General features: G+C 34.3%; 1 protein-coding gene and 1 non-coding gene across 2 annotated transcripts in view; both read right to left on the bottom strand.

Annotated features, from left to right (window-relative positions):
- GUCY1A2 (guanylate cyclase 1 soluble subunit alpha 2) overlaps nt 1–19,273 on the bottom strand; it is a 323,767-nt gene that overhangs the window by 167,670 nt on the left and 136,824 nt on the right. The window lies entirely within an intron of this gene.
- Nucleotides 2,040–2,146, bottom strand: LOC136321620 (U6 spliceosomal RNA). Its single transcript, XR_010728766.1, has one exon. It is a non-coding gene; the product is annotated as a U6 spliceosomal RNA (small nuclear RNA).

Here is a 19,273-nt window from a genome sequence, read left to right as displayed (position 1 = left end):
TGCATCCCAGTGATTCTGATATGCCTACTGTCATTTTCGTTTGTCTGTATGTATCTTTTGATCTCTTTTTAATTATTCTTTAACCCACTTATTTTTTAGAAGTATGTTGTTTAATTTTCACATTTTTGTGGGTTTTTATACTTCTTTTTTTCAGTTGAGTTCTAGTTTCAAAGCTTTATAGTAAGAGAATATACTTGGTTTAATTTAAATCTTTCTGAATTTGTTGATGTTAGTTTTGTGGCCCAACATATGGTCAATTCTTGAGAATGTTCCGTGTACACTGGAGAAAAATGTATACTTTGGTGTTTTGGAATGAAATGTCCTGTAGATGTCTATCATATCCAATTGTTCTAGTGTTTTGTTTAAGGCCCATATTTCTTTATTGATTTTCTGTTTGGATGAACAATTTAGAGCCATCAGCAATGTATTGAGGTCTCCAAGTATAATTTTATTTTTATCAGTTTTTATTGTTAGATCAGTTAGTGGATGTATTATATACTTTGGTGCTCCTTGGTTTGGTGCATATATATTAAGAAGTGTTATGTCTTTTTGATTCAATGTCCCCTTTATCATTATGAAATGACCATCTTTGTTTCTGATTATCTTTGCTATCTTGTATTCAGCATTTTTAGATATGAATATGGCTACACCTGCTTTTCTTTGGATGGTATTTGCTTGGAGAATCATTTTCCAACTTTTCACTTTGAATTTGTGTGTATCCTTGTAGCTTAGATGTGTTTCTTGAAGGCAGCATACAGTTGGATTTTCTTTTTTGATCCATTCTGCTACTCTGTGTCTTTTTATTGGTGAGGTCAGTCCATTTACATTTAGTGTAATTACTGACACTTGAAGGACTCCTATAGCCATGTTATATATTGCTTTCTGATAGCTCTGTATCTTGTTTGGTTCTTCTCTTTTGTTTTCTGTCAATTGTTTTTGTTTGGTTGTATTCCATACTTTTTTCCTCTGTTTCCTTTTTTCAGCCATGTGTTTCTGTAGTGGTTTTTTCATGGGTGGTTACCATTGAGTAATAAAAAGGATATATATACTATTCATTGTGCTACATTATCTCATGAGTGCTTCTGCACTCCATCCTCCTTTGCTACTTTTAATCATTGTCCTCTCCCCTTTTTTGTTTTTGTTGTCACAGATTAATCTTGTTTTTATTGTGATCTTGATGGAGTTTTACTTGTAATTTTGTTTTGTTCTTTGTATCTGGTTAGATAACCCCATTTAGTATTTCCTGAAGTGCGGGTTTTCTGGTGATAAATTCCCTCATCTTTTCTATATCTGTAATGTTTTTATTTCCCCTTCATATTTAAAGTATAGCTTTGATGGATATAGTATTCTTGGTTGAAAGTTCCTCTCTTTCAGTATTTTAAATATTGGGGTCCACTCTCTCTGGTTTGTAGAGTTTCTGCTGAAAAATCTGATGATAACCTAATGGGACTTCCTTTATGTGTAATATTTTATTTATCCCTGGCTGCCTCAGGATATTTTCTTTGTCATTGGTTTGTGATAATTTCATAATGATGTGTCTTGGAGTAGGTCTGTTTGGATTAAGGTAACTTGGTGTTCTGTTTGCTTCTTGGATTCAAGGCTCTAATTCTTTCCACAGGCTTGGGAAGTTCTCCTTTATTATTTGTTTGAATGTGTTCTCCATTCCGTTTTCTCTCTCTTCTCCTTCTGATATACCCAGTTATCTTATGTTGCTCTTTCTGATGTAGTCAGACAATTCCTGTAGGGTTTTCTCATTTTTTAATTTGTGAGTCTCTCTCCTCTTCTCTCTGTAGTGTCTCTAGTTGCCTGTCTTCTATGTCACTAATTCTCTCCTCTGTGTATCCTGTTCTATTAACTAAGCTTGTTACCTCATTTTTCAGTTCATGTATTGAGTTTTCCAACTCTGTTTTATTCCTTTCATAGTTTCAATTTCCTTGGTGATGTATTCTTTTTGTTCATTGAATTGTTTTTTGAGCTCTCTATATTGCCTTTCTGTGCTTTCTTGTATTTCCTTGAGTATTTTTAGGACTTCAATTTTTTAAAAAATATGAAACACCATGAATTTGCCTGTCATCCTTGTGCAGGGGCCACGCTAATCTTCTCTGTATCATTCCAATTTTAGTATATGTGCTGCTGAAGTGAGTACTCCATGCTTTTTTCTACCTCCAAATCTTTGCTTATGCTGATTTTCCACTGTGGTAGAAAAAAATATTGACCTCAACAAAAATTCCCGTGTCCTAATCCCCAGAAGTTGTGAATATATTACCTACCTTACTTGGAAAAAGAAGCTTTGCAGATATAATTAAAGACTTTAAGATAGGGACAGTATTCTGGATTATCCAGTTGGGCCCAATATATTCACAGGGTCCCAAGATGGAAGCAGAGGTCATAGTGATGCACATGGAAGATTCACTAAAAGGTCACAAGCCAGGCATGCAAGTTATATCTAGAAGTCAGAAAAAGCAAGAAAACAAAGCACTCCTGGAAACTCCAGGAGGAATGCAGCCCTACCAACACTTTAATTTTAGCTCCAGAAGATTCTTTTCAGACTTCTCAATTCCAGAACGGTAAGGTCATTTTGTATTATTTTTAAACACCAAATGTATAATAATTTGTTAAAATGGCAGTGAGAAAGCAGTATATCCACCAATTCCACCTTTGACAAATAATAATTTTCAACAATTCTCTATAAAGCTTTCTCTGACCTTTCTGTTTCATGGAAATGCCCTACATCAAAAGTTTAATACAGAATGGTCTTTCTTTTTTAGTGTGTTGTCTTGAGTAAACCCTAACCCTCTTGAGAGAAGGGATCATCAGAGCTAATGCTCCATGTTCTCAACTGTAGTTATACACTAGGTATATAATACATGCTTGTTAATTTTGCCATATATGTATTCGTTAGCAAACATTCATTGAGAGCATGATTTATACAAAGTAATCTGTCAGTACCCATGGAACTTAGCATAAAGAACAACTACAGTTCTTATCTTCTAGAACAAAATCTTGGGCATGATAATACATATACTCAACTAACTAAAGGGAAATGAATAGGCTAAGTAAAATTACAGAGTTAAAAAGAAAAGTATTAGGAAGTTTAGATATGGAAGAGTTCATTTTATTGGGAGATTCAAAAAAATTTCATAGGGGGTAGTATGTTGCCCTACTTATCTTTAGCATGTCTATGTTTGATGTCATTCCTTCTTTCTTCTTCTCTCCTATTAATCATCTTCTTCAGGACACCAACTAATATTTTTACTTGGTTTGGAGATTGCCTCAGTGATACAAGGATAGGTTAAAACAACCTGTCACTCTGAAATGGCTCTGGTTCCTCATTTCTTTCTTTCTTCTTATTCTGTTTCCTTTGCCATGGCCTAACACCTATATTCATGTTATAATTATTAACTACCATTTTCATTAGCATGTTCCAGTTTTCATTAGAGAGAACCTTATTCTCTCTCCTTAGTCCCTTCATTGAGCAATGAGTGAAAGCTTTAAAAGCACCTATGGAATACTTACTTTTTCATTGAGAAACTGAACGTTAAGGTGAATATGCTGCCATATCAGTTAACCCAATTTTAAAAATTCATCTGTTGTTCAACTAGACTGCATGAGAATAAAAGTGATATGACTAATTTCATAGTATTATTCAAACTTTATTCTTCAAAATGTACTGTTTCATATAACAGGGGTCCAGTTGTCAAAAATTTTTAGAAAGAGTGGATTAAACAGTTATAGATTCCTTTACTGCAGGGTTTCTTGGAGCCGTTACTACAGTATACAATATTGTGAATTCACAAAGGAAATACAGAATGCAAAACTATAGTTACTTTACCACAAAATTTAATTGTTACTGTTTGTTAGTTTTTGTTTGTTTTGTTACACTGATATGCACAATACTGGAAATGATACTTTGGCAAATACCAATCCAGTAGAAGAAAAACAGTGAGAAAATCTCTGACAGCTCAGTTTTAGCTCTTCTATTAACTAGTTGTGTGAATAGGCTTCTGCGGACTGTAGTCATTTCCCCATTTATAACTGAAGATGCAAATTAGATCATTTCTGAGGTGACTTCCATCTCCAACATTCTGTGATTCCATTTTCCCTAAATTAATCTAATTATCCAGTGTTTCAGTTGTGTTCTGACAATAAACAACTAATAACTTTACTTATTACTCTTGATTCTAGTAAAGGCATCTCCTTTTTAAATGTTAGAAATCTTATAATAAATTTAACTTTACATACATATAATGCAGAGTGACATATGTGTGTAGACCTTATTTATTTCATAAAGGTTCAAAGGATGAACAAATTACCAATGACTTACTTGATTATTGGTCATGAAACTGAAGTAGTCCTCAAAAGATGGCTATGCATCTGTCAATATCTGACATGAATTATCATGTTAATTTTTTCTTACATAAAGTCCATTAAGATCCAGAATGATCACATAATTTGACTTGCTCAGATTCACAAAGTTAGGGACTACTAAGTCTCCCCTATAATGTTGTATTCTCATTCAGAACTTATTTCACAAAAAGAATTAAGACTACAAATTCTTATTTACCCATTCCCATCTAAAGAAATAAAATAGTGCTGAGTTGCAGCTTTTTAGGTCTCCCTCTCAGATTTCATTCTTCCTATTTTCCTCAGATGTAATCTTTAGTGCTTTTCATAGTTAAAAAAAAAAAAAAGAAACAAGAAAAGCTATAAAGTTAATAAAATTGCAGCCAATTCTACAGACTTGTCTAGAGTAATTTGACATATCAATTTTATTGATTTAAATATTCTTTGCATGAACACATATTTTGCTTTATAGTATTTTTGGAATGTTAATCACTAAGAAGTGGTTATGGTATTTATCATTATATAACATGAGAAAATCAGTAAGGAATGATACAAATGTTATCACAACATAAGAAGAGCATAATATATAATTTCTCATAATACATAATTTATTTTTTTGCCAAGAAAATAAAAATGGACTCAATTTTCACACTCCATTTCACTACATAATATCTGGAGATGGGAAGTTAATAGTTGCATCAATGTTGTCCAAGTGGCCAAAGCATTTACTCAAGGTGGTTACATAATTTGTGGAGATGCTGAAGGGAAGACACAGTGAGTGGGATAGGATCTTCATTGTTTAAAACAGAATTTTCCATAAATCAAATTATTCAGATGACTGTCTGTGTACTTTTCCTTAATAATTCTAGTTTCCAAAATGTTCTTGTAAGACTTAACAAAGTCATGTTATAACAAATAGCTTAAATGGGATGGGGGGTGGTGAAGAATGAGAAACAATTGTTCGAATAATCACTAAATTACTGTTTCCCAGTGGGTAGGTTAAGATAAAATGTCTTATAAGATTTAAAATCTCTAGTGAAAACAGATCCAAAGTATTTTCCTAGGACTCTATAAATCTAACCCACAAAAGAATCTATCTAGACCTAGGACTAAGCCTGAATGTTCATTCTCATTCCACCATGTCTGTAATTTCCCACTGTCGTTTCAAAGAAAATTACACATGTCAAAACATCCATTTTTTGCCATCAAAATTTACCCCCAAAAGAATAAAATCTGTCTCTAGAGGAAAAAACATCATATGCTTGCTAAAAAATAATATAAGAATGTAATCAATTTACATGTTGATTAGAGATGCAATGTTAATATTTTATTCATTCTGACCCACAAACTATATCCAAACCACACTAGACGTCCCACATTCTATATTCAATCATTCAAATTCTCATCAGAGAAACACATAATGAAAACTCAATATTTGAGGGCCATCCTTTAGTTAACTGGCAGATTTTTCAATATCTCTGTCAACTTTTTTATATACACAAGCCTGTGTTTGGATAAAGAAAAATGATGTTTGCTTTTCACATTATATATTAAACGTATCCAGAGAAAGTGAACTATGATTGAAGTGCCACAGTCTAACTATTTAAATCCATTCTTTTCTGTGCCTGCAAAAGCACCTTTTAATAGCACAACACTTACAACAAAGCCTATATCCCAACATGGGAACCTGACGACTTGACATTCACCTTTCATTTTTTGACCATGTTTCAATCTCCACTCAGCCCATAAGGAAGGGGACTTCTGGACATATTTACCTCCATGTATGTAACTTACACAAAGGGTATTTCATAATGTATTATATATCCATGAAAACGCACTCATTCATTCATTCACAAATATTTATTGTACACCTAGTGGGTGACAAAGATTGTACTACACAGGCAACTCTACTAATCAGAGTTCAAGGAAATCTTCCCTGAACAAGTGATGATTAAATTTAGGTCTAAAAGACTAATAAGATCTAACCATGTGAAGATTTGAGAGAAGAGCTCAGACTGACAGAAAAGCATGTACAATTGCTCAGAGGTGAGAGAAAGAAGAGAGAAGGAGTGGAAGTTAGGGAGGAGAGGTGAAGAGCCAGCCCCATCCATGGCTGGGGGGGGGGGGGGATAAGGATGAGCCTGCTAAGTAAACCAAGAAGGAGCAGACAAGTCTTTGGAAAGAGAAAAAAAAAAAGAGTACAAAGTTACAGAAACCAAGGGAAGAATGTGTTTCAAGATGTAGAGAGTATTTAATACAAGTTAATGTCACTGAACAGAGTAGTGTGATGAGGACCAAAAAATCTGCATAGAGATTTTTGATGTTAGTGAAAAGCTGAATGACTAGTTTCTACAATATATGGCCTTATAATAAACAAAGAAAAAAAACTTCATGCCAGATTATTTGGTTTTAGCCCTTGATTAGTAATCAGTTTAGTTCTTACCAAGTAAGAATTAGAAATTTACACAATGTCACTTGAGGTTTTAATTAAAAATTCTGTCCTTTCAAAAGAGGTGGCTAAACTGCTGGCACAGTCAGCAACTCAATAACATTTTCCCCTTTGCTATTTTTAAGACAAAGGTATCTTCAGAAAGTTTACTTCCATAGGTAACAAGCTAAAAACACTTTGCGTTCATTGGAAGGACCACTGGAGAAAAAATTATAGACTATGTCCTCCAAAGCAATATATGGCATTAGCTCAAAAGAGTTGTTGAGTCAATTGTTTAAAGTGTTTGCTTCATTTTGTGTTTACGGTAATAATTAGCAGGGCACTATTTTTAGAAAGTACTATTTCCGTAAAACAATGATAGTTGAATTCCCATATTACTTCATACAGTGGATATGTCAAAAAGCAATTAATATGTAGATATGGTTTGTATGTTGCAGTTGGCAGGAAGTGACAGGTAAATTTATCTATAGTATTATGTTAACTGAGCAACACCAAACAGTTGATGCATCTTGGGAACAAAAAACAGTCACACCCTGACCATAGCCAAGATATCACTGCTCAGGTAAGTGAGAGGAAAAAAATGGATTTCTGAATGCTAAATTTTCAAATGAAAAGAATATTATGTCTACTAGCATATGTTCAGTCAAACTAAAATATCAATTATTTTCTAATTGTACTCTGTTCTCAAAAATCCATGCCATTATTCCCTTTTATTAATAGCCTTATAGTATGGGTCAATAAACACCTCATTTTCAACATGAAACCACTAATTCCATTTTTTCAGCAATAAAATGGGGATAGTACCTTCAGTCTACTTATTTTATAAATGTTATGTAGATAATACAAAGAAAAGGTAGGAATGTATTTTGTAAAAAAAAAAGAAAGAAAAAAGAAAAAACTATTTCTCTATATATTACAACATATTATCATCTTCACATGTAGTATACAATAAGCCAACTACATAAAGACAATCATTTTGAAAAAATGCTCATACTTATAAAATGTTCTTGTTGCCCACAAATGTGTGCTGATTTTGTTTTAAATGAAAGAACTTCTAAGAACATGCCAACTTCACACACACACACACACACACACACACACACACACACACCCTCACATATTCACTAGCTAGAACTACTGAGGGAGGGACTAATCACATGGATGCAGCAAGCACTGTTAGATCTCAGCTGCACTCCTCTTCCGGATAAGAGAGCCGTCATTGTTACCTCGGAATACTGCTGTCTAGAACAGATAATCTTTTACAACCTCTTTTGCAGCCAAGTAAGGCTTTTAAGCTAAATTCTGGCCAATGGGATGTAAGTTGAAATATCATGTTAAATGTGTCCCTAGAGTAAAAAAGGTTCTTAAAAAAAAAAAAGAGTATCTGATTTTTTCCCCCCTTTCTCCCTGTTAGTTAAAAAAAAAAAGAGTATCCGATTTTTTCCTCCCTTTCTCCCTGTTAGTTTTCCTCCCTTTCTCTATACATGCTGCTGGACCTCAAGCAGATATCCCGGGCCATGAAGAAGCATCCCCATGATGAGGGAGACGAAACAAAAAGATAAAAGGCATCTGGGCTCCTGACAAAATATCAGCTCTAGTCTACACATTTTCTCACTTGTAAGAGAAATAATAATTAAAAAATAAATAAAAATTTTTAAAACTTTGTTTAGTTTGGGTGACAAACCTCATCCTATCCATATACTATATACTATATACCATATACTAAGTGCTTATCTATATTTATATGTACAACTATGTATCAATAAAATCATAAATATATACAAATATTTATACAGGCATGTACACCTTTAATCTGATATAAAACAAAAACAAGACTGTGACTATTCAGTTGTCTGGTAAAAAAAGACACTTCAAACATGAAATGCCCCAAAAGGTCTACAGTATTATCCTCTCCATTATAATCTCCACAATGTCAAAAAACAGTCATTAGAAATTCTAACTCTAAGTCTGACCTTCTCATATCCCATCTTAAAATCCTTCGAAGGCTCTTTATCTCCACTGAGATAAAGTCGAAACAACACAGTAAGGCATAAGGTCCTTACTATGTCCTCTCCCAAATGGTCCTGCCCTCCAGCTCCAGCTTGCCCCCGGCCTTTGTACAGACAGGCATCTTTCTCCTCTGCTCAGAATGGCTCAGCCCAGCCCTACATTCTACCTTGCTGATGGTTAACTATCCTTCAAAATTCAGCTCAAATCTTACTTCCCCTGGGAGTTTTTCCATGCCACTCTCCTATACTCATTCTCCTGGTGCCCTTGCTGGGTTAGTTCCTTCATGCTCCAAGACTTTGTGTATGTATTTACTCTTTCAACAAAAATTTAAGTATCTCCTGAGTGGCATGTACTACCTATCTTTATTATAACCATCAAGTATATTATAATTGATTTTTAGTCTTACCCACAGTCCTAAAGAACAATCATAAACAGTATGTTTTCCAATTTTTCACCCTCAATGCCTTGTACAAATATTCAGTAAATAATTAATTATTGAGAGTCTGCTCTACTCAGTGTTCAACTGGAAGACCCACCTAGCACCCTACTGTCATAGTTCCTTGATTTCATTTATTTCATTGACCTTCCTCTCTCCATTTACACAGCCACCATTTAAACAGTACCACCCAGAGACAAAGATATCTTAAATCTCAAAATCTGAAAGCTCTTATTCATAAAAATTTTCCTGGTGTCTAAGGACACTTAACTTATACTTGAGCATCCAGTCCCTTGACTTCGTGCTTTTCTAGAGAACCAGACCCCTACCTGCTTCACTTGAGTTCATACCTAACTTAGACCTCATGCCAATTATTTCTATTACTCTCATTTGCACTGCGAATTCCCTCATTCTTATGTTATGCTACACATACTCAAGCATTCCTCCTGGTTCAAATGATTTTCTCACAATGCCGCTGTGACATAAAAAGACAGCTTATAACACAGATGAGGACGTTTCAGGTAAGTGTCAGGCATCAAAACTAAAGTAGGTCATTTCTCCTCTCTAAGATATTCTAAAATATTAACATTGAATAAATGCCATAGAATTAGGTCTCTCAAGTTAGAAATAATTCCAGCGTTATATTCCCTTATTCCACTAAATTCCAACTGCTGCAATTTACAATGTCATCTTCTTTTGCCAGGACAGCCAGAGTCCTACCTAGTTCTTTATCAGCCTCTGAAGGTCATTACCACAATGACTTGGGATAAATCACTTTAAAAAGTTTCCCGAGAACGCCAGTCTTTGAAGGAAAAATAATGAATGTTCTTAGAGTAAGCTGTTTGAAAAAGTATCTTCAAGATGCTGAGTACTAAAACTGATTCTGAATGAGCAACCTATTTTTATTTCACAGGCTTTGAACAAGAAATTTATCACTATGTGCTGATTAAGGACAGTTGGGAAAGTAGAACAATTGTTTTTATTTCCCTTGTCTTTCGCTTTCCTCTTAGCGCTGTGCTTCTATAGACAACAGGTGTTTGTATCACAATCAGTACAATGATTTAGTAAATAACCAATTTATTTCTGGTTGCCCGGTAGTATAGTTACAGAAATTGTTTGCTTGTCCCATACGAATAGTTAGAAAAGTTCATTTCCTTGGTGCTATATTCTCTTTGATCATTGGAAAAGCAACTGATTTGGCATCTTGTTATAGTCTCCCACTTTGGCCCATTCCCTACGTTGAAACAACCAATTCTTTTTTTTTTTTTTTAATAATTTTACTTTTTTAATGGGGCGACATCAATAAATCAGGATACATATATTCAAAGATAACAAGTCCAGGTTATCTTGTTGTTCAATTATGTTGCATACCCATCACCCAAAGTCAGATTGTCCTCTGTCACCTTCTATCTAGTTTTCTTTGTGCCCCTCCCCCTCCCCTTTCCCTCTCCCTTTCCCCCCTCCCCCCGTAACCACCACACTCTTATCAATGTCTCTTAGTTTCACTTTTATGTCCCACCTACGTATGGAATAATGCAGTTCCTGGTTTTTTCTGATTTACTTATTTCACTTCGTATAATGTTATCAAGATCCCACCATTTTGCTGTAAATGATCCGATGTCATCATTTCTTATGGCTGAGTAGTATTCCATAGTGTATATGTGCCACATCTTCTTTATCCAGTCATCTATTGACGAGCTTTTTGGAACAACCAATTCTTTTTTTTTTTTTTTTAAGGTTGTTTTTTTTTTTATTTTATTTTTTTTAATTTTTTTAAATTCATTTTTAGAGAGGAGAGAGAGGGAGAGAGAGGAGAGAGAGACAGAGACAGAAGGGGGGAGGAGCTGGAAGCATCAACTCCCATATGTGCCTTGACCAGGCAAGCCCAGGGTTTTGAACAGGCGACCTCAGCATTTCCAGGTCGACGCTTTATCCACTGCACCACCACAGGTCAACAACCAATTCTTTTAAGATTTACTGAGGACAAGAAGATCAGGGTGAGCTACAATAGTACAAAATGACTACTCAAGACAAGAAAATCTGTCTTTAAAGGTACAATTAATTGATCAGACTATATTTTAATCCAGTACTTTTAGTTTTTTTAAAAAAAAAAACTTTAAAACTGTCCATTAAATAAAGTTATTTGCAATGCAATTTATCTCTCCTTCAGATAATACACATAAATTAAATAAAAACTGGGTCCTATAAATGTCTTTTTACTGCCATACCTCTGAGTTTGCATTTTCTATCCATTATTCTTATTAATAGTTTAAGGTCATTTAACAATATTCCCAGAATAGAAATGTATGTTAACTCCCCCCTCTCAGAATATCATTACATTATACATTTCATGAGAGGCTAGACATATTTTTAATATTTTTATTTTTTGTTTTCTCTGGGATGGGCTCCCATGTGTTTACAAAGGTCCAGAAAGATGCTTTTAAAAAAGGAAAACTCAATCAGCAAGTCAAATAACAGAAAATAAGTGACTTAGACATATAACAAATTCTCATAAACTTCTGAAGAGGCACAGAACCTGGACTTCTTAATTTCAGATCTGCCTAAATCCAGTGCATAATACAGGCTCCAACCTGTCAAGTCTCAGGCATTTTCAAATCCATCTCTCCTGTCTCACAGCACACTTCTGAAGCAAGGAAAAACCCAGTACTAACATCTTTAATACAAAACTCTTGAAACCTGAAGAGATTTTAAAACAGACAGAACATATTATTTCATTTTACTCAAGCACTAAATTGTTTTCTTTCTAAATTAAAATATCTCTTGACATGCCTGCAAAACTATGGTATGTCTTGTTGGCTGCTGCACCACCTACTGTCCAATCAAATGCCAATCACTTCATAGTGTCAGTCTATGATGTCACACGTGGTTTTACATATTTGCTAGAAACTGTCAACAGAAACAACTACAGCTTCTTCAATGTGACAAGTCATATTATCTTTTGGCATTATGCAATTTATGTCTTCAGAGGCCTCCTTAATGAAAATTTCAAAATTCATAATAGAAAAGCAGTAACTAAAGAAAATACCAGATTGTAGAAACTTTCAAACTAAAGAGCACCTCTTACATAAATAAAAATGTATTGACCTCTCAGATCTTCCTTGCTAAAATGATTTATCTCAAATTATATACCAATATTGTTTCCATTATATAGTTTAGTATCATCTGCTAATTTAACTTCACCTGCTTCAGGCTGTTCCTCCTAATTTTAGTCATCCCAATTAAGTAATAATAAATTGTCATCTAATCTTTACTGTCATTAAATCAATGATTGTGTTTTTTTTCCCTGTTTACAAAGTAAAAATATATTAATCTATTATCTATGCCCCATAAATCTATTCCATTAAAACTCAGCTCTCCACTCAACATTTTATTAGTCTTAAATGCATATATGACTGTATAACCAGCAACCTATCCTACCTAAATCCACTAATTCCTCCTTTGTTATGCTTCTCAGTCCTACTACCTAATAATAAAACCAAGAGGACACCAGTAATGCAACCCTTCTTGTTCTGCTGGTACTCTTCAGAATGCTGGTTCTGTCTCTTTAATTCCTCTTCACTTCTGTAACCAAAGTGTATGGCCTTTATTACCTTGTTCCCCTATTCATTCTTTAAGTTCAAGATTCTAATTTCCTCTGTAGGTGACCTTAACCTTCCACACTTTAGTACTGAATTTCTTGCTAACCATAAAATGACACTATTTAGATGTTATTTTCTTTAATCATGTTTTACACAAAATTTTGTCTAGTTAAGTCACCAGCAACACCACCTAATAGATAACTGCAATTTTCACAGCTCTATGTACTACATAAACACTATATAAAACACTTTGAAGAACATTAGGCTTCTGAACAGGATGGTTCTTTAAGCTTAGAGAGACCACTGAAGCACCATTATATAGCAGTGTTAGACAAAATGTAACAGAAGAACACTATAATGCTGTAACCTATTAAGGAATATTTAGGTGGTTTCCAGGTTTGGGCAGTTACAAATAAAGCTACCAGAACCATTCCTGTGCAATTATTCTTATGAACATTCACTTATTTCCCTTGTATATCCCCAGTAATAAAATTGTTAATCATATGATCTGTGTATGTTCAACATTATTAGTGATTGCCAAGTTGTTTTGCAAAGTGATTATACTAATTACATTACCACTAGCAATATGTGAGAGTTCTTGTTTTCCTCCTCAAACTTGGTGACATTCAGTATTGTTGGTCTTTCTACTATGATTCCTTATGTAGTGGTATGTGATTGTGGTTTTAATTTACATTTCCTTGATGACCACAGTATTATTCTTCCCTAGACTTTCTGTCCATTTTCAAATATGTTTGAGCAAGACCTTTGCCCATATTTTAATTAAGTTGTCTTTTTACTGAGACAGAAATTCTTTACAAATTATAATACAAGTCCTTTGTCTAGATGTATTTATTGCCAGTCTACAATGGCCTTTTCACTTTTTACCTTTTGATGTTTTAATTTCAATGTAATCTAACTTAATTTTTTATTAGTGTGTACTAAGCTTAGTTTAAGAAATTTTTGCCTTCTTAATATTATAAACATATTTCATGGTTTGTTCTAAAAGTTTTACAATTTTGGCTTTTACATTTATGTTTATGATGCACCCTGAATTCATTTTTGTTTGTATATGAAATAGGTGTCAAAGTTCTTTATTCTCCCAAATAAATATCCAGTTACAGCAACACTATTTTATTTAAAGTTCTCCTTTCCTTATTGAATTGCTTTGTGTCTTTATCAAAACTCAAATATTTCTGAACTCACGGTTTTGTTACGTTAATCTATTTACCTATTGTAAAGCTAATATCAGAGAGTATTAATTATTACCACTTTATAATAGGTCCTGAATCTGTCATGTTTTCCAACTTTTCTTTTCTTTAATATTGTCTTGGCTATTCTAGGCATTTTTTATTTTTCATATAAATTTTAAAATCATTGACTTTCTACAAAAAAAAAGTAGCTAAATTTTGACTGGGATACATTGAACCTATAGATCAATGTACAGATACTGGCATAGCAATAATAGTTTTATATCCATGAACATGGTATATTTTACCATTATGTAAGTCTTACTTAATTTCTCTTAGCAAAAGGTTGTAGTTTTAACTACAGAGGACTTGAAAATATCTTATTAAAAGTTTTCCTAGGTATTTGTATCCTAGGATATCCTAGACATATAGGTATCCTAGTATTTCCTAGATATTATATGATGCATTAAAAATGGTGGGTTTTTAAAAGTAATTTATTTATTGTTATTTATTTCATTTTCCAGTGGTTTGCCAGTAGTACATAAACTTGTCCATGGTGACACAGTAAATAATAACTGCAAATTTAGGTATATTTTTACATGACTAATTGCTAGCTTTCATTTTCAAATATTTTTTATATTCTGGGCTGGTAAGATATGTGAAGTCATCATCATAGCCAAATGATAATGAAATGTTTATGATCATTTCTTTCTTTCAAAATTGTCAAATAAACACTGAAATTATAGCAAAATAATTATTTTTTTTAATTGATAGAATTTTGCTTTCCAAAAGATTCTCACATCAAATGCTTACTTTAGAAAATATCAGAAAAACATTAAAAGGGTGCTTTAAAGTGATTTGTTCTTTTTTACATTTCAAGTATATGAACCCAAACCAGATAAATAATATTTAAAGATAATTCCTGTATTTGGTGTTTTTGGGGAAAAAAAACATCAAATTTTAGGGAAGAAATATTTCAAAGAATTCTCTTTGTTTTATTATTTGTGTCAAATAATATCCCTAAACTCTAACTCAAATGCAAGTGGCATCAATGTTGAAATACAGAATTATAAATTACAACACCGGATACATACTTTAAAAATATATGGTGGTAAGTGGTGGTTTCTAGTTCAGAATATAAGGTGCTTGAAAGTTGCTACTCTGATAACAAGTACAATTCTGAACAAAATGAACAAGTCTTCTTAGACCCATAGAAGATATGAAGTCACAGAGCAAATTATTGCTCTCAAAATTTGAGAGACATACAGGTGGATACAGAGAATCACAACAAACAGAACAGATTCCCATGAGCAGAAACTCTTCCAAAAAACAGTGCCAGGGTAGGAAAATCTAAACTGTAATTCTTAAATCACCAGACTCATAGACTGAGTGTATACAAGTCTGAGAGATTAAACACTATAGGAGGACCCCACACTTCGGTGAGTTTTACCTCCCAAAGTTCTTGCAGGTTCTCACTATAAATATTAGAGAAAAATCCATTACTGCTTCCACCATGTAGAAGAAATGAATACACCAGAACATTCTTGTTCTTAACAAGGCCTGCCCACAAGAGAAACTACTTTACTTGTGCTCAACCACCTGAAGTTTTGTCAGAGTCTAACTGGCCTGGAAGAAAGGAAATTGCCTGACTTCATGTCACATTAGCCATCACATCCTAACTAAGGTAAAGGAGGTAAGGGGTTAGGGGAAGAAACTGAGACTTATGAAGTTCATAGTCAGAAGCACAGGCTCACTAAAAGACTGAGACCTAATCATAGCAATATAGAGTGCTTTCTCACCTCTACACCCTACTATCACATTACTAAAGGGCTCAAGACATCATGTCCAGCTCTTAAGAAAATATTACAAGGCATAGTAAAAGACGAAAGACACAGTGTAAAGATACAAAGCCCCGCCAGAATCAGATTCAGATATGACAAGGTTTTTGGAATCCTCAGATCAGGAGTTTAAGACAACTAAAAATAATATGCTAGGGACTTTAATGGGCAAAGTAGGTATCATATAAGTCCATATGTGCAATGTAAGCAGAGAGATGGAAATTTGAAGGGGAAAAAAAAGAAAGGCTAAATCAAAAACACTGTGAGATAAATAAAGAAACCTTCATGGGCTTATTACTAGATTAACCATTTGAATAGTGAGTTTTTTCTTGCTTGCTGATGCCCAGGAGTGAGTATTTTTCAAAAAATGAAATTAGTTCCACTTACACTTTTATTAACTTAAAATCATGTTTGTTTGATAACCAATTTATGTAAACAAGAAGAACATACATTTGCCTTCTTTTAATGTTGCCTTACACATGTATGATCATACTCTGGATGGTCACTAGGCACGAGGATGTACACAAACATTTGTACTAGTCAAATGGCTAAGCAAAGTTGAAGGAACAATCTGTAAGCTTGAGGATATCTCAGAAGAAACTTCCAATAATAAAAAAGCAGAGGGGAAGAGAGTAAAAGACTGAAAAAAAAAACCCCACCCAGAACAGATTATACAAGAACTGAGAGACAGCTACAAAAGGTGTTAACACACATGAAATAGATACGCCAGAAGAAGAAAGAGAGAAAAAAACAGAAGAAATAATGATTGAAATTTAACTTCAAACCACAGATCCAGGAAAGTTCAGAGAACAAAGAGCAGAATAAATTTAATATAAAATAAATAAAACTACACCTAATTTTATCATATTCAAACTACGGAAAAAGAAAAAATATAGAAAAAAAACCCGAAGGAAGCTATGGGGAGAGAGGACTCTTACAACGAAGTAAAGATAATATCTGACTTCTCTCAGAAACCTCTCAAGAAAGTAAAGCAAAATACTTAATGTGTTGAGAGAAAAAAAAAAAAAAACAACAAAAACATCAACCTAGGATTCTATGCCCTGTGAAATTATACTTTAAAAGTGAAGGAGAGGCCTGACCTGTGGTGGCGCAGTGGATAAAGCGTCGACCTGGAAATGCTGAGGTCGCCGGTTCAAAACCCTGGGCTTGCCTGGTCAAGGCACATGTGGGAGTTGATGCTACCTGCTCCTCCCCACCTTCTCTCTCTCTGTCTCTCTCTCTCTCCTCTCTCTCTCTCTCCCCCTCTCTCTCTCCTTTCTAAAATGAATAAATAAAATTTAAAAAAAAAGTGAAGGAGAAATAAAGACTTTCTCACATAAGCAAAAATTTGACTAATTTGTTACCAGGAGACCTGATTTGCAAGAAATGTTAACAGAAATTCTTTATAGAAAAGGCAAATGACATCCGTCAGAAAGGTGAATCTACTAAAGAAAGGAAGGGTACTGGAGAAGGGATAAGTGAAGATTAAAATAAAAATTTCAAGTTTCTTATTTTAATTAATCTAAGAAATAACATTTTATTAATAGCAACAATTGGTCAGATTATGCAGGCTTATGTATAGGTGTAATGAATAACAGCAATGGTACCAGGGATGAAAAGGTAGAATTAGGAGTAAGTGGTGACAAAAAAAAAAATCAACCTATATAATGAAAAGCTGACTTATTCAAAATACATTTTTTAAAAGATTATTAAACTTCACCACATCTCCAGAAAAACTTTAAATGAAACAATAGAACCTAGAAGAATATATTGTAAATATAAAAGTGAAAATGTCCTGCATGTGGAAAATTTAGTAGCATCCCAAAGCATGCTGTTTCCATGGAGCGATAAACAGAACAAGTGTAGGTGAATTTCATGTAATGTAAATTAATTCAGACATCATTAAAGTACTTACTTGGACTTTGTCTACATAATGCCAAAATAAGTTATAGAAAAAAAGTTCAAGCAACCAGCTTGTAAAGCCAGTAGCCATGGGCACCATCACAGCTGCCTGGCCCATGCAGGTTCACATTTGATTTGGACAGATAGTAATGGAGCCAAGAACTGGTGAGCCATTAGCTTTAATCCTAGCTTGCACCTGATGGGCAAGAAAAACACACAATGGGAAAACACTTTTTTCCATTCAGGGCTCCTAAAGCCACTGACTTAACCAAGTTTCCTAGAATCAAAGGTTTCTACCTCATCAGACTTATTTACCTATGTTCCCCATCTCCTTCTCTCTGCACAAACTGGCTTCTCCATTAGCACTCTGCCATCTTGGCTGCTTCTCCTCTCCTCCACGTGGCCTTTCTCTGCTCTCTCCCAGCATGGGCTCTTCTGCCCCCATTTTATAGTGTAGAAATCAAAACCTTTAATCCAATCTACAAACAAGGAAGTCTCTGATACAAAGTCACTTATCTAAGGAATAATGAGATTCCTCATAAGAGTACACCACCCCACATCATGCAACAGTCAAGCTTGTGGGCAAAAGTTTAGTTTTGAAAAAAATCTTAGTATTAAAAGGCTGGGAAAGGCTTAGTCTTAGAACTAAGCCTTAGGCAATAACGACCCTGCCTGCTTACAGCCTGACCCCCACAACCAGTGCAAACTATAAGCAAGCAAACATATATATCATATTTACAAACTTATTTGACTGACACAGTTGTTTAATCTAACCTGTGTTAAAAATTGTATTTTCCTTCCTACAGAATTGAACTAAAATATTTGTAGTCAATTTTATTAAATACAGAATAACTATGAATAGCATTTCTAGGAAAACTTTTTGATAATCCAATGAACCTTAAAAAGTAATAAAGATAAATACCATATGTAAGGCCAGGGGCCACTGCAGTGGCCATGCAGGTTCTCATCGGATTTGGGCAGACGGTAAAGGAACTGTGGAGCCAGAAGATGGTGAGCCATTCCATTTATTAAAGTCTTTTAATGGCCACAGAGCGAACAGGCAGGGAAAAACGCTTCCGTTTTTATTTCTGGACTCTTCCAGACTCATAGGTCCCCCCTTCACCAGCCTCAGCACTCCCCAACCAAACAGGCCAGCCGAAATCTCAGCCAAACAGGCCAGCCGAAATCTCAGGGATCCCAACCTCCTCAGCTCTTTCTCTCTGGACTCCCAGCAAAACAGGCTGGGAGAAAAATACTCTTCTACAGCAAACAATCGCCTCTCCCCAAGGTGGCAGACAGTCAGGAATTTGCCCGGACGGCAGGCAAGCACCCATAGGCTCTCATAGTTTATACACACGTGGCACTGCCCCAATACAAGCGAGCAAACCTAAAAAAAAAAAAAACCCACTTGTTTACCCAACACCATCTGATCTCACCCATATCTGAAATCTAATGAATGAATACAATAAAGTGACAGAAAATAGAAACAGAGGTAGGGTCACAGGGAA

Source organism: Saccopteryx bilineata, chromosome 1 (genome assembly GCF_036850765.1).
Source record: "Saccopteryx bilineata isolate mSacBil1 chromosome 1, mSacBil1_pri_phased_curated, whole genome shotgun sequence".
In the NCBI taxonomy this organism is placed as follows: Eukaryota; Metazoa; Chordata; class Mammalia; order Chiroptera; family Emballonuridae; genus Saccopteryx; species Saccopteryx bilineata.
The sequence above is the reverse complement of the archived record's forward strand: the minus strand, read 5'-3'. Positions and strand labels throughout refer to the sequence as shown.